The 26,878-nt window shown below is 42.5% G+C and overlaps 1 protein-coding gene across 4 annotated transcripts in view; it reads left to right on the plus strand.

Annotated features, from left to right (window-relative positions):
* Nucleotides 1–26,878, plus strand: part of ARHGAP32 (Rho GTPase activating protein 32) — a 259,327-nt gene that overhangs the window by 58,671 nt on the left and 173,778 nt on the right. Inside the window, exon 1 of one of the 4 annotated variants that reach the window (XM_027803127.2) lies at nt 12,929–13,007. The exons of the other annotated variants lie outside the window; for them this stretch is intronic. The gene's annotated coding sequence lies outside the window, so the exon portion shown is untranslated. Of the gene's footprint in view, nt 1–12,928; nt 13,008–26,878 lie in introns of those variants that run through there. 4 annotated transcript variants of the gene reach the window in all.

Here is a 26,878-nt window from a genome sequence, read left to right on the forward strand (position 1 = left end):
GGGAGCCCTGCAGTGGGGGCTTCTGTTCTTCCTCCCCTCCCAAAGCTATTTTTGTAGTACAGCTACCTTGTCTCCCACCAAAATTCCCGTAGTGCTGCACTGAAAGAGCTGTGTTTTGTTTTAATGTCTAATTCTTGCACCGTTGTCCCCTTCAAAATGGAATTGAAGGCAAGCTGAGTTTCATGCAGCTGTGGTTGATGTCAATACAAGTATCTGCTGTTTGAGGTCTCCTCTTCAGCTGCCCTGGGGTTTACTGCAGAAGACTACCTGTTTCTCCGATGATGCATAACGTGCTGTCCTGCTAGACTTTTTAAATTATGTTATATTTGGTTTGAGTGAGACACTTATGTCCTTTCATAGTCTATGAAAAAATTGACTTGTTACTTGTTTGGTTTATATTAGCGTTCAGAGGTGAGCCTACAGGGCTTATTTTGGCTTAACAAAACGTGCAGGAGACTGCACAGTGTTCCTTCCTTTCTGGCCCCACATGATGTTTTATTCTTCTCGCTGTTTTATTGAGGGAGAAGGAGAAATCTGTGTTGGTGAACGAGTGTGGACTGCGCGAGATGGGGAAGCAGAACTGGGATTTAGCAGACCTGGACTGAATCCCACAGTAATTCACTGTGTGTGCTCAGACAAGTCATTTAATGCCCTATCCCTTTGTTTCTCCTCCAGCTTTTCTGTGCAAACTCGTCTGTTTTGTGAATGTTTCTGCTGGCATTATGGAGTTTGATCTATGCTGGGACTCCTAGGTGCTATTGGAACTAACTTTCATTGAATGAAAAATAGTGGGTTTATTTGTTAAGTGGTCTGTAGTGATAGCAAGAACTCAAGCACTAGAATCTTCTCTTGTATTCTTTTCTGATTTACTGACATATCATTTGACAGTTGTAGCACAGCTGAAATATTGTAGCTGTTGTGCACTCATGTCCATGGAATAGACATTGGCAGACTGGAGATCTGTTTAAAATAACTTGCAGCGAATGCCTAAGAAATCCCGTCCCTGTCACCCCAAAGGACTAGGGTGTAAAGCCTCGAGCCAGGGTTGCATGGGTAGAGTGCTTTTCAGGAAATGTTGTGTTTAGGTTATGTTGGGTCCCTTCTCTTTAATTTGGGACAAATACGATTTACGCCAACAGCAGTACTTCACAAAATAATGAAAGCAAGTTTGTGAACCAAAAGAAAGGTCAGCCTAACCAGTGAGTTGGCTTTAGGGAGAATGTTGCTTTCCCATATGTATGTAGGTTGTTACAAAGGATGTAAACAGTACTGTTGTCCTCTTTTGCTCTTTTAGCTGAATTTGTCTGTAGCCTCTTCTTCTCCCCCACCCCGCCAAGTGGCATCCTTTCAAGCTCTGTTAATGAGCCTATAATTTCAAGCAGTGAATGAGATGTGTTTTTAAAAAGCCACTTCTCTCTTAAGCTGGAGCAAGGTAGGCAACAGTGGAGCATCCTGATGTGTTTTTTCATCTTGTAACTTCTTGTGAACTTCAGGTTGTTGAACCTACCTCCTGGTTTAAGCAGTTACCCGTTAAATCTGCAGCAGTAAACATCTGGGTGGAGAAAGGAGTGGTAGTAATTGTACGTCCCACCTTTTTGCTGAATGAAGTTAAGAGTCTGTCTTAAGCATTGCATGTGTGCCAAATACTGTTTTTAACCATAACCAGATCATCAACTGCTACATTGTATGAATGTCTACTACAGAAGGCTGTACTTAAAGTAAAAAAACCAGCCCTGCTGCAGAAGTTTGAGCATGAAGACAAAAAGCGCGTGAAATCCCCATTTTGTTCCAATTACTTAGAAAATGCTTTAAATTTATTTTCCAGTGTAACTGTGGATTTGTGGACGTTTATAAACGTTATCTTGTAGAGATGGGAGAGACTGGGTCTGTTTACTTTTTAACTGCTGGTTTTACACCTTGTGTGCTCATTACATTCTTGAAACTGAATGGGGAAGCAACTTTTTAGCCTAGTTGAGGGCATTTCCAGTTCATTTCTGTTTAAATCTTTACTATTGTGTTTGTAGTAGTGGTGGTGTGGAGGCCGGGTGGCCAGGGGCGTTAGAGCCTTGAAGTGCAGAACATCGGTGGCTGTGGTCTCATAATTCTCTGGGATAAATTAACACTGAACTACTTCCAAGATGCACCTTTTTTTTTTTTTTTTCTTTTTTTTTTTTTTTCCCCCTCCTCCCCCTCAGGGAATTTTTGGTACGTTTTCCAGCTCATTTTTCTAATATATGTGTTTAACAGCTTCTTATGTTCCCTTTCCCACCAAATCAATACCCTGGTGCATTAAGTGTTGTGGATGTTGGGCCTGGAAAGCAAGGGCAATCATATTCTTCCTTTTCCATGTGTCCTTTTCCCCTGACCATTGCACTTTTATGTTTTCTTGATGTAACACGCGCCCGAGCTTCTTGGATGTTGTTCTCCATGCAAATGTAATGAAAAATTTGCTAAAAGATTCCCTGAGCTCTTTCTCAATCTACTTTTATTTTCTTGTGGTGATTCATAGGTTTATTGTAGTTTAAAACGTTTAGATTATACCCATAAGGAAAGCAATTAACAAAAATCTGTGCATCAATGGATTGTAATGAGACAAAATTAGATTTGTCTTTCATCTTTTTTCTTTCCATTTGAGAAAAAGAAAAAAGTGTAATCTGTTCTTCATATTCAAAACAGCCATTTTATTCTCATTAACTGTGTTCCGTGTTAAAAAGCTTTCAGTGGTGTTTAAAAAAATAATCCCAGAAGCTGTGCTTTAAGAAAATACAGAATGTATTTTTAAACAGAAAACATTTATGTCCACTTTTTACCGAAATTGATGATTTTTTTCATGAAAAGATTATCATAAAAACGTATACTGTGGTTTGTGTATCCTTCTGTCAATGGTAGCCAGAATTAATCCTTACCTTCGAACATTAGAAGACTAGCTAAAGCTTAGAGCTACAGTGGCTTTTCCTGGGGGGTAGAAGTGGGAGTAGCATTTCTTGCTTTGCAACATTTGCATTATGCATGTAAAGGTATGTTTCCCTGCCTTATCCACCTCTCCAAGGTTTAAAAACCAACCCCAGCAACAGCACACTGTTTCTCTGTCACTGGCATCTAGGTGATGTTGTCTTTCTAGATGTAGAATGAAAGACACCAAATGACAATTTCCTTGACTGTTACTTTAAGCCTCACAAGGCAGAATATTCATGTGTTTATAATGTGGGCATGTAGGAGAAGTTGCAGATAGAGAACTGGGACTGATCAAATAATCTCCCTGCAGGCGAAGATGAGACACTGTCCCCGTGTAATGAGAAGTTTCAGCCTTTCAAAGCAGAAAGATTATGTGTATTCTGTTTCTTTCAAGTTGTTCCTTTATTTGTGTCCTTTCTATTGAGGAGGCATCTTCTGCAAAGTACAGGCTGAAGTTTATCCAGCCCATATTATCACAGCTGGTACCACACCTGATTTATTTGGAGTTTTTGTTTTTGCAAGTAATTGAGTCCTGCCAGTGCTGGGAGCAGAGCACAGCCTGTTCCAGAAGGTGGTGAGCACTCCCGTCCGTACCGTGGCATTTCCCCTGGCTTTTCTTAGCTGCTTGACTTTTCTTTGCAACTCCAGCCCTTTACAAGGCTGTGATCGTGACGTGCTAGGTGTCGGCAGGCTCTCTAGCTGTACCAACTCATCCTTGAGCTTCTAGCGTAGCTCTCCTTCGTTGCTTTAATTTTTTTTTTTACCTGCTCAAAGCAGTGTTACTGTACAGGTTGGAAAAAGCCTTGTATAAATGAGAGTGCCCAACTCGAGATGACTTGCATCATGGTGGTTAACTTCCAAGTTTTAAATCCAATTTTAATTCCAGCACTACTGAAGTGTTTCCTGTCCCAGTCCTCGCTCCTCCTACCCTGTGGTGCAGAACTCTCTGGCTTGTGTGAGCCTTCCAGCCGAAGACTCCCTCCTCTTCCTCCTGCAGCTGGGCTGGTTTCTTGCAGTGGGACAGCCCCATGCTCTGTCTGCTCTTCAGCAGGCCCAGTTGATGTAACTGGATCTCTTTCACCTCTTGAGCTTCCAAACATGCTGTGAAGCCAGGGAGAGACTGTGACCTGTGTTGTGCCTGGAGGAGGAATGCTCAGCACAGCTATTTTTCCGGGGCGGGGGGGGGGGGGGGGGGGGGGGCGGGGGGGGCGGGAAGAAAAAATGTCTCTCGACAGCATAATAACATGCCCCATGTCTGGATAAATTACGTGATTTAACTCCTCCCCTATTATGTGAACAGACACATGATTAATTGCTGTGTCTTGCTAACACTGGCTGTTGCACAGGTGCAAAAGTGAGTTGGCAAGATTCTTAGTGATAAATGCTTACTGGTGGTGGTGGTGGTGGATTGAGTCCCTTGCTGTAAGCAGCCAGCCTGGTGGGAGGGCAAGTCCTCAGCTTTTTCAAGCATTCTTTGTGAGGTTCTGGTATCAAGGAAGAAAGCTTGTATTAAGACTACTGGATACTTGATTTAATTTTGGCTGGAGTTTGTTAGCATTTTGCTTGTCTGTGAAAGCTGTTGGTATAAAATGTTGATTTAGGGACAGCAGAAGGCTGTCGCTGTAAACTAAAACCAAACAGTGCTCCTCAACTTTCTCCAGTCCCTCTCCATGAGTTTAACAATTGCAAGATTTACTTGAAGAGACTGGGGTGTTTGTTTTTGTTTGGTGTTTTTTTTGGGGAAAAAAAAAGTGTATCAGAATAAAGGAGTTTCTTACAAAGCAATGTTTGGGAATGGGGAAGCAGGACATTTTATGATAATGAAGAAATAGATGAATGGAAAGAAGAATATGGATAAGGGGTTGTGGAAGTACTGACATATCAGCAGGGCAGTGAACAGATGCGAGTGGGAAAGCAGGGGGTAATAAGGTGGAGAGCAGAAAACATGAAATAAGTTGAAAAAGAGAATGTCATGGAGGAAGAACCTGGCAATGTCATGGAGGAAGAACCTGGCAAAGTAAAGCAATGGAGAGAGATGTGAATAGCAGGGTAAGGTGGGATTTAGGTGAGCTTCATGGTGGGGCTCATTTGATGTGGCTTAAGACAGACTTTTGACTGCTGGAGGAGCGATGATTCTGAAAATGTCTTTTTACAATGCAAGAGCAAGGGAGAGGTAACAAAGAGTCATTTAAAGATACCTTCATGCAGCAGTAGTCTGTGCAGAATCCAGCTTCAGCCATTGAAGCTTTATGCAGGCTTCACTGAGGCTCACTATCCGAGATGTGGTGGTCTGGCTTCATTATCAGCCCTTAATCACTAATCTCTATAGAAGTAGCATGCATTATTTTCTGGGTAAACGTGAAGAACGTACTTAATCTAAGCTCTGACAGATTACACCGACATCTTTGGTAATTTTTGAGTAATTGTTTGTCTGCTGTCTTTTCATTTTTTACTTCCCTGCTTTTCGTTTTTTACTCGTGAAGTGCTTGGATGAGGTACTTGGATGCTGAGTGTGGACAACAAAAGTGTAACTACCATCACATGATTAGAAAGGGTAGAAGAGAGAGAACATACAGGTGGGAATATCTGAACCACAGTATTTGCAAACTTTAATGTCTGAACAGGCAGAACTGTAGGCCTGTTTCAGGGATCAGTCAGAATGAAAGGAGAATTATGACTGTGATAAGAACAGGCAACAAAAGAGAAGACAAAAATTCTCCTCTCTTTCCCTCCTATCAACTGTCTTGGGGGATATTTTAATTGAAAGCTTTCATCCAAAAGGGTACTGAGGTGAGATAGAGGCAGAATTATTACCAGAATTATTACAGTATATTCCTGTGAGTCAAATCATGGTTGGCTAATATAAGAAACGGAGCAGCATATTGCTAGCTTTATGCCTGGGGGGAAAAAAAGGAATCTGGAGTCCTTTGTATGATTTTGTATTTAGATCCTGGGTGCCTGACAGCTGCATGATAGGTGCTTAATGGAATTCCCACCTCTCTGAGATGGGGAGCTGGCTGGCGTGCGAGCATGGGGTTAGATCACTCCTGCTGCAGAGGATGGATTGTGCGATCCCATTAGATATCTTTATGCAGCCTTTAGGTGAACTGGTCTGATGGCCTGGACTACCAACAGCAGCAACAGTTGACACGCATTTTTCAGCTCATATGACAGAAGAGGATCAACTTATATGTGAAGAGCAGCTGCTTGAAAAAGGACTTGTGGAAATGTGGAATGATGCTCAGAAACAAGAGGGATGGACAGATGGGGTGAAAAGGATTTGAAATCTTTCAACTACTGTGCAGTCTTTTCTGGCTATAGATGCATGGATGCTCAAATCACTTTCAGGATGTTCTGTTTCCTTGTTACTGCTAACCTCTTGCACTGGAGAAAAAGTTGCTCCCTTAGGTGCCGTCCTTTGGGGGCCAAGAAGCTGTTCTCTTTGAGGACTTTGACCTGGTTGCAGTGAAATGTGCCTGTGCCGACTGCCACTTGATCTGTTCCCCTATTACTCAAACTTTGATTCCAGACTTGGCCACTTTCCACCACAGAATGTCTCAGACTGTGGCTGTCCTCCGCCTGCTAGGCAGTCCAGTTGCATCATCAAGCTTTAATGAAAAGACAGCGTTGCGCTCTTCACCACAAGTTTTAAAGGTGGCAGAGTTCTTTATGGTAGCGTCAGGTGCCCAAGCACCTTCTCTTTTCCCTGAGCCTGCTTCTGCTTCTCTCTGCTACTGAACCTGCCTCTGTTTTCTGCACGTCTCGGAACGCAAAACTTGTATGTGGTAATAACTATGTTTGCTTTCCCCTCTTATGTCTCTGTTCCCCACTCCTCAGTGAGGACATTTTCTCATCCTAGTAGCTTATCTTGCGTTTTCTGTAGGCTTTGAGAGACAGATTTTCAAGTCTTGATCTAAAAATGAAGTGGAAACAAGGCATGAACTGCTCCTGAGCAGCTGTGAGGCTGATGGTCCATTTCTACATAGCTAACTTCTGAAAACGTAAATATTTAACGAAGCTTGCTGTTTCTGTTGTAATGCTGAGTTCTTTCTTTCCATGTTCAAGACCCATTTGAGGGGAATATGTTTCAAGTACATGCTCCCTCCCCTGCTGTGTTCCTCATTCCCTAGAGGGCAGGTGGCTTAGGTGTTGACGGTGCTGAGTAGGAGCAGGTGGATTGCACAGCCACACCTCAGACACAGCATTGCGAAGCATCTACACAAGCATAAACTTGTCCTGAGTGGCAGCTTGCTCAGACAGTTTGACGGGGGAAGAAAAGCAGTGTGGGAATACTGAAATTAGTCATCTAGTTTAGTGTCTGCTTCACCAGGCTGGTTCCTCTTTACTTTGAAATACGGTTTCGCTAACAATAAGTTGCAGGGATTACCTATTTCTTCTACTCCTGGCAGGGATTCCACCAGCGAAGATTATGGTTCATGACTTATAAACACATGCCACGTGTCTCATGTAGGATTTAGAGCTAAGTGCCTGCTCCTTAGCTTCCTCTTCTCACGTTGGTGCTAGTCAAGCTAAAGTATAAGCGTCCTATTGTCGTTTTACACTTGTACTTTCATGGTACAAAATTCAGATAAGAAAGGATTTAAAAGTTTTAGTGTGGGTTTGATTCTGGATATGTCAGTCTTTACTGCAAAAAGTGTCATAAAACCTGTCGTGCTGTGTGGATGCTACTGGTCTTTGCACAGGTACGGCACCTGCGCTGTGACTGATGGCTCAACCTGGTCTCAGGAAGGTCTTAGGGGTGGGGAGGTGTAGAGGAGTGACTGCGGTGGGTTGATTAGCACTGATAACATGCAGCTGTGGCCTTGCCTCAGAGGCGGTGGGTTGGTTGACCTGGATGATGTGCAGGTGTAGCTTGTTCCCGCTAAGTGGTTAAATAGCCCTGAGGATGGTGGGAGAAGGGGTCAGACGGAGGAGGAGCTGTGTGGCCTGACCTCTGGGGGAAGGAGATACAGCACAGATGGTAGAATCTGACCAAGGGTAAAACCTTGTTGCAGTCTACTAGTTTGTGCTGCAACAAAGAAGGCAGGACACTGTCCATCCTACATGCTTGCTTGGCATCTCTAGCAATAGCTGTGCTGATGAATGTTCCTTGGATATCCTGTGCTGTAACAAAAACTGTATTTGACACCTTAAAAAAAAAAAAAAAAACAACAACAACAAAAAAAAAACCCACAAAACCTTGGTTGGGAGTTGAAGATGTTCCATGTTATGTACCCAGTGCAAGAGGAGGTTGTTCTTGCAGTCCTGATCAGAGGTATTCCTTGAGATCCTAAATTGTTTCTCCTCATCTCCTTCCCCTGATACCACATATGTGTATACTCTGCACTTTATTTTTAGAGAAATAGAAATAGGTAATATTCCCACAGTAGATTATAGTTTGGTCATCAAAAGAACAAGGTCTACACCGAGGAATTCAGCATGGCAATAGCTGTCATGGAGGTGTAATAATAGATAGCTGTATAAATGGCCTTTGAAGGTGATTAATTGTGGAGGTGTGCAGTAGTGGCAATGGCTTTTGTATTTTAAGTAGAGCCTTGAGCATAGTTCTTGTATGGGAGAATGTGCAGGAATGCAAATTCCCTTTTAGACAGGGATTGGAAGGTCTCTGCTGCAGCCTGCTCAGCATCTTTGTTGTCCTCATGGAGAAGGCATGGCTTAAACCAGCCCTTCAGAAATTCATTTAACTTGTAACCATACAAAAGGAGCATCTGATGTGGTGAAGAGTTGAAAGGCTTTTACATATGTTTTGTCAGTCACAAATTGCAGTCTGGTTGTCTCTTTCTTCTGTTATGATTCACCAAGTCTTTCCGGTATATTAAAAAAAAACAATAACCCAAAACATTTTTCATAGAAGATGAGATTTGAACAGGCTGTGAATGACTGTGCTCTGTGGCTCAGAGAAGGCAAATGTCCTGTCGTATGCTTCAGTAGAGAGCAGTTTGTGACCTATGTCATCAATTAGCAATGAAATAGTTCTCATCTTGGGCCGGCAGCAAGATTGTCTTTTAAATATTTTAGTTTCATGGTCCCAGCTGTCCAGTTGGTCTTCATGTTTCCCGAACTTGCTTCAGTGCCTATTGAGCAATGCCTCAGCTCAGACTGTGGTTTTAATATATACTGTGTGAATGGTGTTGCTTCAAATGGTTTATTAAAAAAAAACAAACAAATTTCAACATTGAAATATTTTCCCATTGAATTCATTTGCTCTTGGAATCAAAAGCAGTCCTACATTATCTTGTTGTGCGTACATTATTAACTGCGATCCATTTTTAATTTAATGATGAAAAGTTATGCTGAGAGCAAGGGAGGAAGACTGTCTTGCAGCATCCTTGCTGTTTTTTTGCCTAGACAGCCTCAAGCAGTTGAAGATGTTAAATTTAAAATCCGCTCATGCTCAATGTATTTATTATTTTGAATGGAACGGTGTTTAAAAGGAGAAGCTATTAAAGCAGGACGGAATGCCTTGGCAGAGGTGACAAGTGGTATTCAAGTTGGATAATCTTATTCTTTAAGTGGTTGACAGAAGTTTCTGTTGGGAGAGAATTGTCTGAAGCAGGAGTTCTTGTTGCAGTTTCCCAAAGTTTATTTAGGTATAGAAAGCTGAATCATTATGTAAATCTAATTATCATTCTTGTGAGCTGTATCACCCTGGAAGTTAGTAAGTTGGTCATGAGCGCAACTGTGTCATAAAGAAGCTTTCCAGATTGGAGATTTGTTCTTAAATTTGATTCTACACTACCCTCTGTTACCCCAAGGATTAAGAGATAAAATGTTTCCAAGCCCATTGCTAATTTAACAGCAAATTGGAGCTTGCAGTTAGTGATAGCATTCTGCTCTCTTCTCTTAATTAAAAAAAAAAAACAACCAAACCCAAAACAACAAAAAAACCCACCAAACCACACACACAGAAAACAAAGCACAATTTGGGTCAAAATTTTAATTTTGTTTTGCTATTATCATGATAATTTAAGCCCTGAATAAGGATGAAGTATAGCTGACTGGAGGCCAGATCTTGTCTGCGTTAGAAAAATGATCCGTTAGTGTCAGAACTTGTCTCCAGCAGAAATAATAAAACTTATGTGCAGTAAAGCTGTGTTAGTTTACATCAAACCACAACACAGTTTTGAGCCTGGTCTTCTAAGAGATGTCTTGAAGACCTTTTCAAAATGTGACACTTAAATGTGCACAGCAGTGTTTCTGTAATAACTAGTGAATACTTGTTAGCTGTGAAACAAAATTATTATTATTGTTTAACATAGAATCCAGAGCTCTGGTCTTGGAAAAAAAAAGCTGTGCTATACTGAAAAATGGATAAATAAAAAGCAAGAAAGAGTCTCTGGCCTTGGTGAATGTACAGTCAGAATGAAAAACAACAGGTAGTATTGGATGAAGACAAAAGAGCTGAAAGGAGGAGCTGGAGATGATAATCTCTTGGCATGGCTGGCAGCAATATTGTTGTAAAAGCATGAAAAGCAACAGTAGGGTTTAATCTTGTGCTGTGCCCCAAACAACTGGATGCTTTTGGTAGTGGATATGCTGAACTTCTGTGTGCTAGTAAATGTTCTCTGTAATAGTAATTGGTTCCAGTTAGTTGGCAACAGCCTCTTTCACAGCTGTACAATAAATACATTTGCTTAAATTTTTCCCTACAGCTACTTCCACTGCGCTGTTGAGCGCAGTAGTAGACCTTAAGCTAGAACAGATGCAGTGTGGACAGTATCTGTTGAGTTTTTATGCTTTATCACTTTATTATAGCTTTGTTTTTTGCTTTGTGTTCCTTACTGTTCCTTTCAGCTTGGATTGAAGCACTGGGGCTAGGAGCTGTGGTGCCGGGCTTAAGTTTTGCTGTCTGTGGTTACCTCGGGGTGCAGCACAGTATTTTATTGTAGGAAGCTGGGTGGTGAATTTCCACAGGTTTTTTTTACCTCATGTTCTCATTAATGCCAGTGCTTTGGGGTCCTGGACCACCGCAAAGTTCTGTCCCTGGCTTTGTCCCCATCATCTTGCACAAACACCTTCACTTTTGCAGTGTGCTTCTGTTTTCTCCTGTTGTGAAGTTTGACTCAGGTTGAATTATTGGCTCAAGTCAGAGAGGTCAAAACCACAAGCTGAGGGATACAGTCCCTGCGATGAATCCGGCGTGCTTTGGTCTCTGCCGCAGAGCTGCAGGTGGGGATGGCCGAGGGCGAAGGAAAAGTGTAATAATTCTCGAAGCCCGGCAGCTACTGATGCAAAGTCAGAATAGTTTCCTTCTGAACGGGCATGTTGCTTCCCATTCAGTTCTTCTATCTTTAGCTTGTCCCATTCCTGCGTGTCTGTTTTGGTGAAACGAAGAAAAATTAGCACTGGGAGAAAGGGATTTAGAAGCAATCATTAGGCTTTCTAGGCACAGAGCAGGTATAACCTGTTTGACTTTGCTCACACTTTGCCAAGCTTGCATCTTCCCCTTCTGTAACTGCTGAGCTAATGCTTGGTGTGACTGTGTCCTTATGCGTTAGGTCTAATTAATGAGGTTATTGTCACTCAGTTGTACAGCATTTGGCGAACAACGTTGATCTGACCATTTAAAACTAAGTTGTGCGACTGTTTTGTGTAAGCTGGGGTTGTGTAGCCACCTCTGTGGAATTTTAAACAAAAAAAGGTGATCTCCCCCACCCCCACCCCCCAATCTTTTTGTCTTTTTAAACTTGGTACCTCGTTGAGTCTGAAGAGCATATGGTATTTTATATACCTGGAATCTTCACTTACAGCTGATAAGCACAAACATCCTCAGCAGTCCTACTGTGTGGAAAGGAGCTATGTGCAGAATTCAGGTGCCTTTAGATTGTATGTTGAGTTTCCATGGGCTGTGTCCGGGCAGTATCTCATATTGTTAGTTAGAAATTACAGCCTGCGTGTTGGAGCTAGAGCTTCAGCAAGTAGTAGCAGTAATAACCCCAGCAACTTAGGCCGTTGTACAGAAGTGTGAATAGCTCTCTACGTTTTGTACCAACAGAGAAAGATTAAAACTACTTGATCAAGGTCACACAGCAAGCTAATGGCAAAGCCAGGACTGAAAGCCAGTCATCCATCATCCAAGCTCTCCTCTTTATTTGCTAGACCTCATTGCCTCTTACGGATATCTAATCATCTAGACTGCTGCAGTGGTGGTCTGATGAAAGATTTCAGGCGTTTAATGGGATTTGAAAGTTGGGTAATAGTACTTATTTCCTATTTATGGTTTTGTATAGAAACTGGAAAATGTAGTGTTGTTTTTTACACTGCTCCTTTTAAAACTGCCTGCATAAACACAGCAATAAATTAAGCTTGCAAGCCTCCTGTGGGAGCCCAGTATTACCCTGTTTTCAAAAAGGAGGAAGCAGAACTGCAAATACCTTATCAAGGCATATCCAAGGTTATCAGTTGGCAGAACTGGGAATAGGCTCCTGCTTTTATCACTCCTAGTGGTCACTGGCGTCAGAGATGCTGAAGCTTTATGTAGGGGTGAGAACATCCCTGGATCCGAGGGGCAGGGTAGGAGGTGCCCAGGACAAAGAAATGCCTTTTCCTTCCCTCCCCTCATCCAGCTCGGAAAGGGTTACTGCTGAAATGCCTCCAGGAAAACACGAGCCGGTGCTAGCGAGGGAAGGCAGGATGGGAACCCACAATCGCCAGCTGTTTTGTGCTTTTCGTTCGTACATACCTACCTTTTTTCTGGGGGGTTAAATCCGGCGTTCCAGCCGCTCCGGGCGCAGTTGGCGCTGGAGCCAGCCCGTGAGCGGGTCGGGGGGAGGGGGGGGGGGGGGGGGGGGAGTTAGGGAAGGGGGGGAGTTAGGGAGGGGGGGCAGCCTCGGCCCTCAGCCCCCTCCCCTGTCGCGCTCCCCGCCGGCAGGCTGCGCAGAGCCGGGGTGCGGGGGGCGCGGTGCGGAGCGTGTGCGTGTGCGCGCAGCATGGAGGGAGGGACCGGAGCTGCTGCCGCCTCCAGCGGTGTCTGCGCGGCACTTGGCTGCGGGAGCCCTCGGAGCTGGGAGGAATCTTGATGAATCCGAAAGGTCAGTACTATCAATAAATCACCCAGAGATGAATGCTCCTCTGAGATGCTTTCTTCCTTTTTTCTTTACCCCCCTTTTTTTTTTTTAATCCCGGTTTTCTCATAAATGGAGTATTAAAACGCTACCGTATCTCAGAGGAATGTAATTGTTTCACAGTTGGTCGTAGCCAGCAATGTCTAATAACAATGTAAAGCATGATTTAAAAAAGGCAAGCGTGTCATTTTCATGTAGCAAATGCAACTTCATTTTAATTTTTAGTGTATTTTTAAGCATATGGATATGACGGTGTATCTTTTAAGTGGTTGAGTATTTGAATGGAGAAGGGTTAATTATCTCCTTCAATCAGATTACACCATGTAGGTTACGCTGGCATGTAGAAAGCAGACAAAGTGTAATTTTGCATCCCGTTGTTCATGTGACAGTGGTCCTCGAGGCATTTTCGGGTAAAGTATGTAGAATGTGGTTATCAGCATGACTGAAATGTGCATTTTTTTAAAATGAAAAATGTAATACAACCTGTCCGTAGCGAGTAGACCACAGACTCTTGTACTTTGGCTGCATGAAAAGAGCAGTAGTCACAAGGGTTCTGTGCTGAGCATGGTTGGTTGCTTTTTTTTTTTTATTTCCATGGTTTTGGGTTTTTTTTCCTTTCTAATGGATAACTAAGTGCTGTTGATATGGTATGGGTTTAGGAGCAATAGTTCTGGAGGGCCAGGTTATCGTGTAGTTAAAATTCTTGTGGAATGAGACACTGCTGATTATCTTCATGGCAAATCGTCTCCTTCACCCTAGGCTTGGATTTGTGCTGTGGCTGATATGAAATAAGCCTAGTGCTGTTGCGGTTCAATTGAGATTTTCTACTTCAGGGCTGAGAGTGCATAAATATTTACTGGTGGGGGGGAAAAAAAAAAGTAAGGGAGTTGGGGAACCAGTATAATTTAAAACTTGCTGTCTTGGGCATGCTGCTTTCCACCTACCTGGTTTACAGATCAAGGCTGTTTCTGCTAAACTAAAAGTTGTTTATGAGGATAGCTGCTGGAAGCTGGAGGCATGGCTGCTTATTTCACTGTATAATATCAACAAAATCTTGATAATTTATGCTAACTCCACCCACTTCAGCTTACACTGCCAGAAGCCAAAGGAGTGTAGCTCCCACCAGCAGTGCAAAATTCTCTCTGAATTTGTCTGCATTTTCTTTCTTTCTTGAAGTATTTATCCTTAGGAAAGCTGCTACTGAGTATCTTCTCGTTGTACTACCTAGTGCCTCGGGTACTGTGAGAAAGCTGTTGGGTGATTTGAGTTAGAAACTAAACTGTGTTTAAAAATGTGTATGGTGTGCTAATGCTAAGCCTTTACACTCTGACTTCCTTTGTGACAGAAAAAGCACAATATGCAATATATTGTCACCCATGAATACACATGCTGTAGAACACTTTGTAAATAGGAGCACTGTAGGATTGTTTGGTGTGAATTCTCTTGGGCATGTGGGGAGCTTGCTCTGAATGAAAACTGGCATTTGTGAGTAGGTGGCAGTGTCAGAGTGTGGAATATCAGGTCTGTGGCTAAAGGCAAATGAAGTTTAGTAATGATTTGATACAACCTATGCATTTTTCTTCCAAATGGGTCTTGTATTTTAGTGCAGTCTGCAGACTAAGTATGTTCTAGTTCTGGCAGCAACAGTCCTTTTTTTTTTTCTTTTTTTTTCTTTTTTTTTTCTTTTTTTTTTTTTTCCTTTTTCTGCTTGTGCAGGTAGTCCAGAGCATGACAGAACTTCACATTAGCTTATTATGTTCTCTGAAGCTTATTATTAGGCTCTCCAAAGGGGAGACCTTTTACTCACGTTCCCTCAGTGTCTTGCTTTTCAGTGTAGAGGTAAAAAATTGTATTGTTTCTTAGAAACAAGACTGGTGTTTAATAGGATTATAGAAGTATTTTTAACTTCATACTATCAGTCCAATGCTCCTGAGTGATACTTGGACTGCAGAGGAGTTTCTGATTATTGATGTAAAAGTAAATCTAGACAGAATAAACTGCTGATGCATATGTTCTTCAGGAAAAAAGTAATGTTCTGAGCAGACTATCTAAGGGTTGGAGAATCCTTGCCCTACCTGTAGCAGTAGCTTTTTGGAAGAAAACAGCAACTCTCTGAGAGCCTGTGAAAAAGCAGCTCTTCCAAGGGACAGCCGGGTCACAGCACAAACAGCAGAGCGGTGTATGTTACTTGGGATAGATAGCATCTTCCAGGCCAGTCTTGGGTGATTTATGTTATGCATAACCAGTTCTGGGTGACTTGGCGTGTCATAGCGCTGCCTCTGCTAGAGCTGCCCGGGGACTGCAGAACTGCCTTTATTCCTTTATTCCTGACCTCTGGCTCCTCTCGTGCACAGCCTTCCCACGCTCCAGGGGCGAGCAGTGGGCTCTCTCCGGCATCCCCAGGATGCTTTCTGTGGAAAAAATCCCTGTGTATGTTCATATGGAAGGAGGGGACAATTTTATCAGAGCACTAGTGAGCACGTCCTTCTCCCGCCCCCCCCCCCCCCCCCCCCCCCCCCAGGTCGTCTTGCAGCAGCCAGCATATCGCATATACTGTGTGACATCTTCACTATATTTATATGAAGATTAAAAAAATAATCGGTTAATCCCCCTTTGTCAAGCTTTCTGGTTTAATCTTTTTTTTTTGCTTTGAACTGTGTTTCTTCTTATTGTTTGATACTTTATGAAAACTTCAGGCCCTGATATCAGGGATCAGAATGTTTCCATATTCTGTTCCTGACGGTGATCATTAAAGGAAAGTAAATCCCCTATTTTTCACCAACGGTTCGATGTCATAAAAAGGAATGTTATTCCCAGCTTCCATTCCATTATCAGTCTGGAGAAAAGGTGGAAAAAAAACCCCTCTGAATACCTGGTGGAAGGGAGAAACAAGGTGACTTTGAAATGGTGGATGTGATGGACAGGAAGCAGAAGAACTGGGACGGGGTCTGAGCCTCACAATCATCAGGAGAAAGACCAAAGCAGGCAGCTCTTTAGCTGTTAGAGGCAGAACAGGGTAGATTTCAATGTGTATTCATGTAAAAAGCAAAAAAAGAGGCAGATGTACACCTTTAGTACATTCTTTTGAATGAATGTGTATTGGAAATAGTAACAGGATGCCCTGGAAGGGCTGAGAACTGCAGTAGGCATCTCCTCACTTTCCTAGAATGGCGACATACTGTTCCTGCTTAACTGTTCGTTGTTCTTATTAGTTTATTTGTTGAAGGAGCTTTCTGTGTACTGCTTGCTGAGAAGAGCCTGCAAACATGTTTGAAGTGTGTATCTGGAAAGCAAATTAAAATATAAACCTCAGCACTTCTGTCCATTTCATGCTCATGCCTGCTGCTTTGTCCTGGCCTAATGGTGGGGGCAAGAGTATGGTTTGGAGTGGGGATGATGGGGTGAAAAGGGGGAGGAATTTGAACGTAGTACCCTTGCTTTGGAGCGCCATTTATTTTCTAGCTTTTCTTAAATCCTGTGTTCATTCCTTCTGAAACTGAATGTGGAGTTTGTTACTGCAGCACCTCTGGAGATACCTCAAGGTGACTCAATACCTATTTTTCCGTTAGTTGCCTTTTCTTACGCAATGCCTAATCTAATCTGCTTTTCTTCCTTCTTTGGCTAAAACAGCAGTATAAGCTCAATACTCATAAAAGATCTGTTACAGTTGTTTTTCAAAGCTGACAGCAGCTGGTGTCTGGTCCGAGGTGCTTTGTGGTGGCAAAGACCACGCTCACTTCCAGGAGGCGGTGGTTGTAACGGCAGCACCGTGTTCGGCAGAGCCAGGCGTGACCCCCCTTCAGCTTCCTGGGCCAGAAGCAGCCTCTGTGTGTTGGGTAATCCTCATGGCCTCCACTCTGACTTACAAAGGATTGTCCGGCCTTGCGTTCCCTTTCAGGAAGTCCCATGGCTGAATAAGCTTCTGAAGCATCCAGAAGATGACAGTGCATTACCGCTTGTTGGGTTCCATATTTACAGTTACCGTAGGTTCATGTTGAAGCTCTGTGGAGGTCTGAAATCTCTGGTTAGTCAAACTTGGGGAAGGACTCTTAACGTGACACTTCTCATAATGCTAAAGACTAGAAAGCCCTCGTTATGTTAGCATGCCAAGGGTTTAACACAGCTCTTTGTTTTTTAATTTAGACAGTTCAAGCTGGGGGCAATTTTAGCTGGGTGAGCACAAGCATCCTATTGCTTTTGCTGAAATAAGATGATGGCTTTGTTGGACATCGAGCTGATACACAGGCGGTGGTAATGGCTTGTTTTCTCTTGGCAGATGAATTTAATGCAGTGCGTAGTCCTGATGGGATTTAACCACTCTTGGAGGGGGCAGTCCTCTTGTTACGACTCTCCACTTAATCTGAGTCTCTGGGTGTAGCTCACTGTTGTAAACCAAATGTGACACACTAATGAACTCCAGCGATGTGTGTTTTCTTCTTTTCATTATGTATTATACAGCAATTTTCCTATTTGCAATGCTATTGAATAGTCAAGGATTTCTCAACGTTTTCCCCCCAGGGTTTATAAATTAGTGCTCCAAACCTTGTTCAGGACTGAAATGTAGCAGATGAGATTACATCCCTTAAGGGGTATTTTAACCATGCAAACATGCTTTAATTTCTGGCCACACTTTTTCATGTGTGTATTGCAGAAGGTTTTGTCCTTTTTTAAAAGTGAAACATAACAAGACATAACACAAATACAGAACTTCCAAGCCTCTTCACTCTGTTGTTCTCTGTACTTTGTTTTCTCTTACTGGTACTTTAATGGTATAGCTTTACTTGCTGTATTAGATAAATGTAATTTGTAAACATATATTCTGTCTCTTTGCAGCTTGTCAGTGTGCTGAATTATATTTTAGGAGTGTAAGTGTGCTGGACCAATACACATCATGCTCTTTTAAACATTATTTACATATAATATCCAGCTATTTTAAGTGCATGTGCCTACAGTGACTCATGAAAAACTGTTTGTTTTTAAATAAAGATGTGCTAGGAGAAAAATTTTGAGAACCGTATCAAAATACAATGTGAAATCAAGAGTCAAAAGGTAAATAAAAAGAGCACTGAACTAGTTACTACTAAGTTTTTTGTGTGGTTTCTGAGAAAATCTTGTGATTCAGAGCGATGGGGAGAGATGCAGTATTTTCATGTTTTCCATTAACGATACAACATTAAAGCTGGAACTTTGTATGGCATCAAACACACGGCAAGGCCCTTGCTGCACTTGAAGTAATAAAGAGTTTTGACCTCAGCCATGTGGCCTAACACATTTCCTCATGTGTTTGAAACTTAAACGTTGACATTCTCCTTTGAGAATAATGCCATAAGCCATCCCAGCTCCCGAAGACTACCTTTAACGTGCTTTTGCATAAGCAAAACCTACTTTGAAACCAACTCTTGGTAGCGTTCATCCTGGGGAACAGCCAAAGCCTAGAAGCAGATTTGAAAATTCTCTGAAGTTAAATTGATCTCATACGGTACACTGAAAGAAAAGCAGACTAGACGGAGTGCTTTCCTAGCCAGAAACAAGGCACGGGTTGCAAAAAGTAAAACAGGAGGAGGAAACTATGATGATGTCTTAATTTTGCAGTTTCATTTGATGCAGTGTTGACAGCTTCCCTTTGAATGGGGACTTTCCCAGCTTCTTAAACTACCAAGGGAACTGCTTATGGGCACACATGAAAATACTTAGGTTTTCATAGACTGAAAATCTCCGTTCCCTATTAATGATGGAGGGAAACAAGGCCAATGTAAGATATCAGCATCCTAGTATTTGTGGTTGCAGAGAGCCATTAAATCTGTGCCCAGAAGGTTAACCAAAGCTGTGTTGACTTTTTTCGTCTACAAACTGATTTGTTTAATACTGCCACGGTTGCTCATAGCTTTTTGCAGGAGCAATATAATGAGATTAACAAGCTTCTGATCGCTTCCATATCTGATACCGAAATCCCCATGGGAAGCTGTGAAAGTGTGAGAGCTCTGTTGCTCTCGTACGGGGGCTGCGCTGGCAAAGTTAAGAGTTGTTCTTTATCTGAGATGTTATAGATTTGGTTGCTGGGATGATGGAGTAGCTTAAGCTTCAATCTGTAGCCTTGGAGCCAGCGTGATTTTAAGAAACAGAGAAGAGATGCTGAGGCTGCCAGTCAGGGGGTTCATTATTGGAAAGAAAAGACAAACACCTCCCTCCTCCCCCCCTGCGACACTCTGAAGAGGGAAGCAAGTTTCACAGGGAGATAATTGTGCTCCTGGAAAAACTGCTGTGACAGCTCACAGCACCACAAGTGGAGTTCTTGTGGGGAAAAAGCCATGTTAGACAAACCAGTTTCTCCCCTTTTTCCCCGGTTAGGTATGGTGTGTATGCATTGTGTTGAAGCACTTGGTACTCACCTCCTTGCCTTTGCTTTCTTCGCCTGCTTCAGGCTAACCGGCAGTAAGTTTGTTGGTTTTGACTGGCATAGCCCACAGTCTGATTTTGGAATGCAGACTGACACCTGAATTATATTTTCCCTTGCTTATAAAAGCATCCATGATTGATTGATTAGAGTGCAAAATTAGGAGCTTTTTCTAAAACCAGAATGGAGAAAGCTGCATAGTCTTATTTAAAAATGAACAAACAAAACCACAACTCAGTATTAATTTTGAAGCAGTGTTGTGATTCTGTGCTTTCTTTACCCAGTGCCTTTATTATTGTTGAGATGTTAACAGCTGCAGTACATATTTTTTGGAAATCTCCGCCAGCCTCCATGTTGGAGCTCGCTGTGCACCTCCATAGCTCACAGCCCCTACTGTGTAATAAGGTGCATGTCTGATTTTTAATTAGTTTTTCCCCAATTTCCCAGTGGTTGTCTCTCCAACTGACAAAAATGGCTTCTCTCCAGTTCTTGAGCAGTAGTTAGTTTGGTGGAGACGTTGCTTTTTGGCTTGCGTATAGGACTGATTACTTGCAGGAATAATACCTCTTTTCTCCACGCTCTGACCTACGTTAACAAACATTGGAGACCCGCGAATCACACAGAAACCTTTTCTCTAGCAAATGTCTCTGGTATTGAATACATTCTCCCTTTCAAGGGCTTGACCACACATGGAACTTCTCAGGAACAGCTGCTCACAAATAATTCCAGATGCGGACAGACCCTGAATACAGTGTTGTGTTCTGTTATTGGCCCTGTTTACACTGACCTCTCCCAGTCACTTTTATTGCTTTTTAAGCTCAGGATTACCTCTTTTCTCATTTAAAATACAATTTCTAGATACTTTTAAACCTCAAAAGTCACAATCAAAATCTGAAACTACTTTTATTCATTGCTCTATTCCTTTCTGCATTTGGGGTTGGCAAAGTGGAGGTGCTTTGCTGCTGTGGTCATCGTCCCTCTGACAACAGGTCTGCAGAGCCCCTGGGTGCGCAAGCAGTGAGTACTGGTCTCATTTTTGCTGCTTATGAACTTCAGGAGAGAAAATGAGCCCCCTGAAAACTGGTTACTCAGTTACACGCTCAGGTCAGAAACGCTAATATGATGTGGCAAGGGAAAATCTGAACTTCTTGGTCACAGGACTTTGTGGAGATCAAGGAATATTGAATTCAGTTTCTTGACTATGATTTTCCTTATTTCTCATTTCTTTTTCTTTTTTGGTGGGGAAATGTCAGAGCAAAGATAATTACAAATCCTCTAAATTATTTTCAGATGAGTCAACGTGCAGTCAGTTGAACAACGGAATGTGTACTTGACCGCATTTACACAGAAAACAGCCAGGAAAGCCACCAGAAAGCGGAGGGCTGGAATTGCTTGAACCTTCTTGGCTGCCCACTGTACAGGGAAGAGCATTGTAGCTCTGCCAGCTGGAATGCAGCTGCTCCTGAAATCTGGCACCTAATGTGGAGTCCTGTCAAAGTACATAATGTTGAAGAATCCTGATCAGTAGGTTTGCAGACAGAAAAAGCATCAGTGAAGACTTGACTTGCAAGGGCGGAGGGAAGTGCTGTTAGGTCTCTCTAATCAAGTCTTTCAGCCTTGCTACTTTGAAGATGAAATTTGTGTGGGTTCAGAAAGCCATGATGGGTTATCTAGGGTCACCAAAACAACAACAAATATATAGAAAAATAAAGTATTGATGTAGAAGTCTAGTGGTTCCACAGATTATGGGTGCCTGTGCTCCATCGGTGATCTCTCCAAAATGACTCGTACAGCCTGGAGTATGATCCTCGAGGAGAATTGGATACCACGTAGTGATTTTGATACACAGTTTTTCTCTGATTTTTGTGGAGATAACTTTAATGACACAGTGGGTTACTGAAAAGTGCTACGTAAAAGTAAATTTCAGTGTCATCAAGAACAACAGCATAAGGACGTGATGCTAGTTCACAGAGCAGAAACCTCCTCCTGGGCCTCTTCAGTCCTTTCTGCTTTTTTGATCAGTAGTAAAGATGTTAAAAATCCTTGCTATCTGGGTGCTAACACAATGTAGCACTGATGTTGCATTTCAGAAAAAAACAGTACTAAAAGGAAAAAAGTTAAAGCTGATTCTGTGAACTATTATTCTGGTTTCTCTTTGACTCTTTTCATGCCTCATAAATTATTGTGGCAGAAAGGAACGACAGAAAATTTCAGTTTATTTTCAGTTCTGCATTTCCTTTTGTGTTCAGTCCTTGGGTCTATGTATGGTGAGGCTGATACATTTATTCTCCTGGCAAATGGCACAACCGGGCATCTGACACAGATTAAATGAGAAGGGGGAAAGTATCTGCAGTACCATGAGGTATATAACTATATATTTCCTATTTTTGTTTCTTCATAACTGTTTTACTGACAGACCTGACTTGCTTTTTGTGAGCAAATGTTAGATTGAGGAATGAGATGAAGTTGCATGAAACACGCCTGTCTTAAAATTGTCATGCAGCTGTGTTAGGTGCATGCGGTACCTTGGGGAAATAGTGTTGTTATTACAATTATGTGTATGTCTAGTAGTAGAGTGAAAAAGGTAATATGTGTGTGAACGTGTTATACCTTTTTCCCCCCCTGTTCTTAAAGGAATGGAAAATAAGTTTGTGGAAATAGCCTGAGTATCTTTTTTTATGTACTTGTTTGGTGTCCTAATGCAGTAGGCTGATATTTTATAAGTTTGCAATTTGATTTGAAATGTGTGTGGTCAAAACATCTCACCGTTGTCACACGTAGAGGGGTTTGACTTTTTCCCTGCCTGTTGATGTTACATTTCTTCTGCCTGTGCTCGAGGCTGGCCAGGGCACGTGATGAGCTCATACGTGACGCATTTCTCTTTATGAGTGAGAGAAGTGAAGAGTAATGTATGGTCCAGCGCTGACTCATAGTCCTGTGCTTGAACAGAGTGAGTACAACACTTAATTTAGAGAGATCGGAATAAAATTACCAGGGCTCCCAAAAGGATTTCTCCATCTTTTTAATTCCGGGCTCTCTGATGGCTTCTTCCAGCCATTCGTCTCATGCATTATGTGGCAGTAGCTTATCCTAGTGCTGGCCTGTGCTGTTTTATACCAAAGATGGTGGGTTTTGCCATTCTTTGTGGGTTTTTTTGGTTGGGTTTTTTTTATATTTGTTTGGGGTTTTTGTTTTGTTTTTGTTTTTTTGTTTTTTTGTTTTTTTTTTTTTTTAAGGGCAACCGTACCTAAATTAGGCTGTGTATATGCAGTCAATCTGGAGACTGAAAGACTCTTTTTAAAGAAATACTGATCTACTAGAGTGGATTGTCTGTGGTATGGCTGACCCCTCAAGCATTTAAAAAGCAGCTGTCAAGTTACTGAAAAAACCACAACATTGACTTTAAAAATTATGCCTTCTGAGGTGCACTTTGATTAATTTAATTATTTTTTTAAAAAAATTTGCCCTCCAGTTTGAGTTTTTAAGTGCAAGATGGGTCAAGTTCTTCACCTTCCGTCTGCGAGACAGTTCAACAATTATAGTGAAAGCGGAGAAGATTTCTTCACTGTTTGACTCTGTGACTGGAACTTTGAAAATACAAAATGTTGGGAGACTTGGAGTGGAACGACAAAAAATTCTAACATTGAGTCTTGCGCATTGTGTTCTGGTGTGCTTCTAATTCATGGTCATGGCCAGTCCCAACGACATTTATGCAAGTCATATAAGTCCTAGTTTGTCTGGCAACAAAAATATTTCCCCATTTCTCCTTGGTTCTTCTTTAAAAAGTGGGCAAGATCTTTTTTATGCATGTGAGTATAGAAATACGCACACTCTTTTTGTTCTCTCTGACGGGGATCTTAAGTACAGCTTGACATAGAACTGTGTTCTACTGTGGCAGCATCTCCTGTTCTGGGCCGGGCTTTATAAATATCCGCTGAAGGTAGGCAGCCAGCTTCGTCCTCCCTTCTCACTGGGAAGGTGGAGTTCTGGGTACTGGGAGAAGCACTCAGGTAATTCTGTCCGCTTCGTAGAGTTGTTCTTTGTCTCCTACAGGGAAATGACAGCAACACATATGTATATTTTGAAATTATTTTTGTACGTTTTGTTGAAGTACTCTGAAATACCACTTTGCCTTCAGGGTATATAATGCATTTCATGAACTCCAGCTCCACGGCAACAAGGGGAAGACAAGGTATTGATCTCAGGGATGCAGCAGACTTTGCAAATGAGATTTCGTATCTGATTACAGCTAACAATCTATTGACATAGGATATGGCATTGGTAACAAATACCCATTGAGATGTAAAAATGTTGTTGAACACCAGCTGATGGCCCCACACAGGCTTTTTAATTAGTACCTGGCCTCTTTTTGAATCAAAGTGTGCCTCTGTATAGGGAAAAATTTTGACAAATTCCCAGTGGCTCATAAAAGAACAGAAAATAACTGTTTTGGCCTATTCTTTCTTGTGCACGCACAAAGTTTTCTTGGTGTCTGCTAAGGAAAAAGTATTACCAGGGAGCCTGGATGCACAGAAATTGAAAGACTCATAGGAAAGAACTTCAGACTGCTACTTACTGGAAAAAGGGACTCGTGCAGTTATAGATAAAAGGTATGATGTGGTATTGCATGGAGTTTTGAGGACAATATGTGTCTGGCGACTTACCCTGGCATTACCTGCTAGAAAAATCCTGATGGTTGTTTGACTGTTTGCTCTAAAAGAGGCAACAAACATTTCACACTCGGGGATGCTGTTGTCTGCGCCTGCCCATTTGAAAGCACCAAGACCTGAACGAGAGACAGTAGTATGCAGTAAAACTGCAGGAGACATAGTTCCAGTACATGTTTTTCTAAAATGAGCCCCAAAACTTGAAGCAAACAGGCTAGTTACTAAATAATACTGACTCAGAGCTGCAGTGTAGTCAGGGGGGCCCAGGTTAATGCACCAGATGTGACTTTCTGGAGAACAGATTTATTTAGACCCTGTCACGTTAATGAAAGGTGAGAGTTTGCAGTAATCCTGAGCTGCTCACGTGGCTTGCTGCGCTAGGGGACGGAGAGTGCCAAGCCTTGGAGAGGGAAGAAGCTACTGGCAGGTTCAAAGCATTGAAAACTCGCAGGCAGTGGGTGAGTGACTGCTGGGCGCCACATCAGCGAGCCGCAGAACTGCGAGTTAATGTTGATGAGCTCTCAGCTGGCCTTCCCATCCCTTTGGCTACCAAGTCGCGTGTGGGGAGCTCCAGCCAGAGCGTGGAGATTCCTGGCAGTGGAGTGCTCTGAGAACTGTCTTCTCTGGGGGTTTTGAAGGTGTTTTATTATCACCCATCAGGTTATGGAAATGCTGATCAGTAGGGAGTGCGTGCAGCACAGGTAGCAAACAAGAAATACTGGTTTTGGAAATAACTTTCATCATCTTCAGCCCTGTTTGAAGAGGGGACATACTGTAACAGAAACTGCAGGTACTTCTGATTACTTGTTGTGTGCCCACTCGATAATGACTTTATCTTTGCATGTGTATTTCGTAAAGATTGTGATATAACTATCTTTGGAAAAACAGGTATTAGGAATTCAAGGGAAGCCAGGAGCCGATGAGTTTAATGTACAACGCATTAGAATATGTACGGATGTAACCTCTTGACTAGGTAAAATACACTTGCTTTTGCTGATTCCATAAATAAGTTATCTGCTTGCTTGTCTCTCAAACATCCTTTCCCAAACCTGGCACAAACATTCCCCCTTTCCCAGCTGTCTTAAAGCACCCTTAATTTGGTTAAGTCAGAGAAACAGTACCCATTAATGTTTGATGTTTTCAGATGCTATGTATGAACAGAACAGGAAGGAAAAACATGCACGTTACGGGATACCTTTCCACTATCACAAACCTCAGAACTTAAAAAATGATACTTTTTACTACCTGTGCAGGCATCTTGAGTGTGCTAAAAGAAATGAATCGAACCTGACCAGCTGTTTATGCAATAGCAAGTGTGGGGCAGCATGCTGATGGAAGGTAAGACAGAAAGTCTCAGGGTGGGGTTGGTTCAACGTTTTCTGTCACCATTTCTGATGGTGTTGCTTTGTGTGTAAACGATGGGTGCGAGCTGTTTACGGCAACCGATAAAGTGGGAAGTTTTGTCACAGTTTCACGCAGGAAGTTTCCAGCAGGAAGTTTCACGCACAAACACGTTGTGTGTGCGGTGGGAAATCTTCCTCTGTTCTGACAGTGCATTAGATCTGCTTGCACGTGCTGGGAAAACAGAGTTGTGTCATTTTTAGAAAACATATTTAATTACTGCTGTGTTTAGAATAAAACGAGAGTGTGTTGAAAGCTTTAATTATTTAATGGGAATACAAGATGATAGCAATCTCCATCCAAGAACAGAAAGGGTGTTCCCTCCCATAGGTTTTCCAAAATGTAATGGGAGGCGTCAGGTCTGGATGATATGATATTGCCTGTTCATTTATTACGTGAAAAACAAAGCAGAGCAAACTGGAAGAAGTGACGAATATAGTTTAGAGATAGTTTACATTTTGCTTGACAGACTTCTGCAGTTAACTATGAGGATCTTAGGACATGAGTGCCAGGAGTTTTCTTGCAAAAAGTGTCTCTGAGTCTTATATTAAATGTAAAAAGCTTTGGCTAATCACCTGATTAATTTGATGTATTTCAGCATAAGAACAGAGCAGTGATTCGTCTTTTACATTCTGTTTGACATAAAGAACAAGTTGTGTATCTATCGCTAATGTTTTCTCAAACAAGGGAATAATGTTAAAAAAATAAATAAATTCTGAACAAAGTTTACAAAAAGCATTTCAGTGAACTCACTTGTCTCTGAGAAGGAAGAAGAGGAGGGAAGGAGCCTGGCTTGGGCTGTCACATGGAATAGTGTCGCGCGCTGTGACCTGCCTGGGAGCGTTGGGCTGGGGATGACACCAGAGCTGGGGGAGATGCAGATAACCATGTCATAACCCTTCGGGAAGCCACCAGCCTCCTCCTGCCTGAGAGGAGGGAGAGGAGCCTGGCTCAGAAATGAACCTTCCGATCCCGCTCCTGTATCAGACAGAAAGATTTCTAAAGCACAAAAAATGGTGACAGGAAATCCACGTTCTGCTTAAAAACGCGGCTCTGAAGCCGAATTCCGGTTTCCTTGCGGTTCAGGTCACGCCCGTTCATTGCCAAAGATGCCATGAAAATGTGACACAGAAGTGGGGGTCGCTTGGGCCTGGGGGTGAGCCAGGTCTTTGGCCTTAGGAGGTGCCGGGTGCAGGCTGGGCCACCAGCGCAGGCTGGGCTGATGCATGCCGTCCCCAGCGAGCCACGGCCCCAGCTCGCACGCACGCCTCGGCTGGGGTAAGGCAGTCCCTTATGTTGTGGTAAGTACTTTGGGTTTCTGAAGCCTCGATACCCGCTTGGTAAACAGGCCCTGAAACCGTGCTCCTACGGGGCCT

This window comes from Falco cherrug, chromosome 17 (genome assembly GCF_023634085.1).
Source record: "Falco cherrug isolate bFalChe1 chromosome 17, bFalChe1.pri, whole genome shotgun sequence".
In the NCBI taxonomy this organism is placed as follows: Eukaryota; Metazoa; Chordata; class Aves; order Falconiformes; family Falconidae; genus Falco; species Falco cherrug.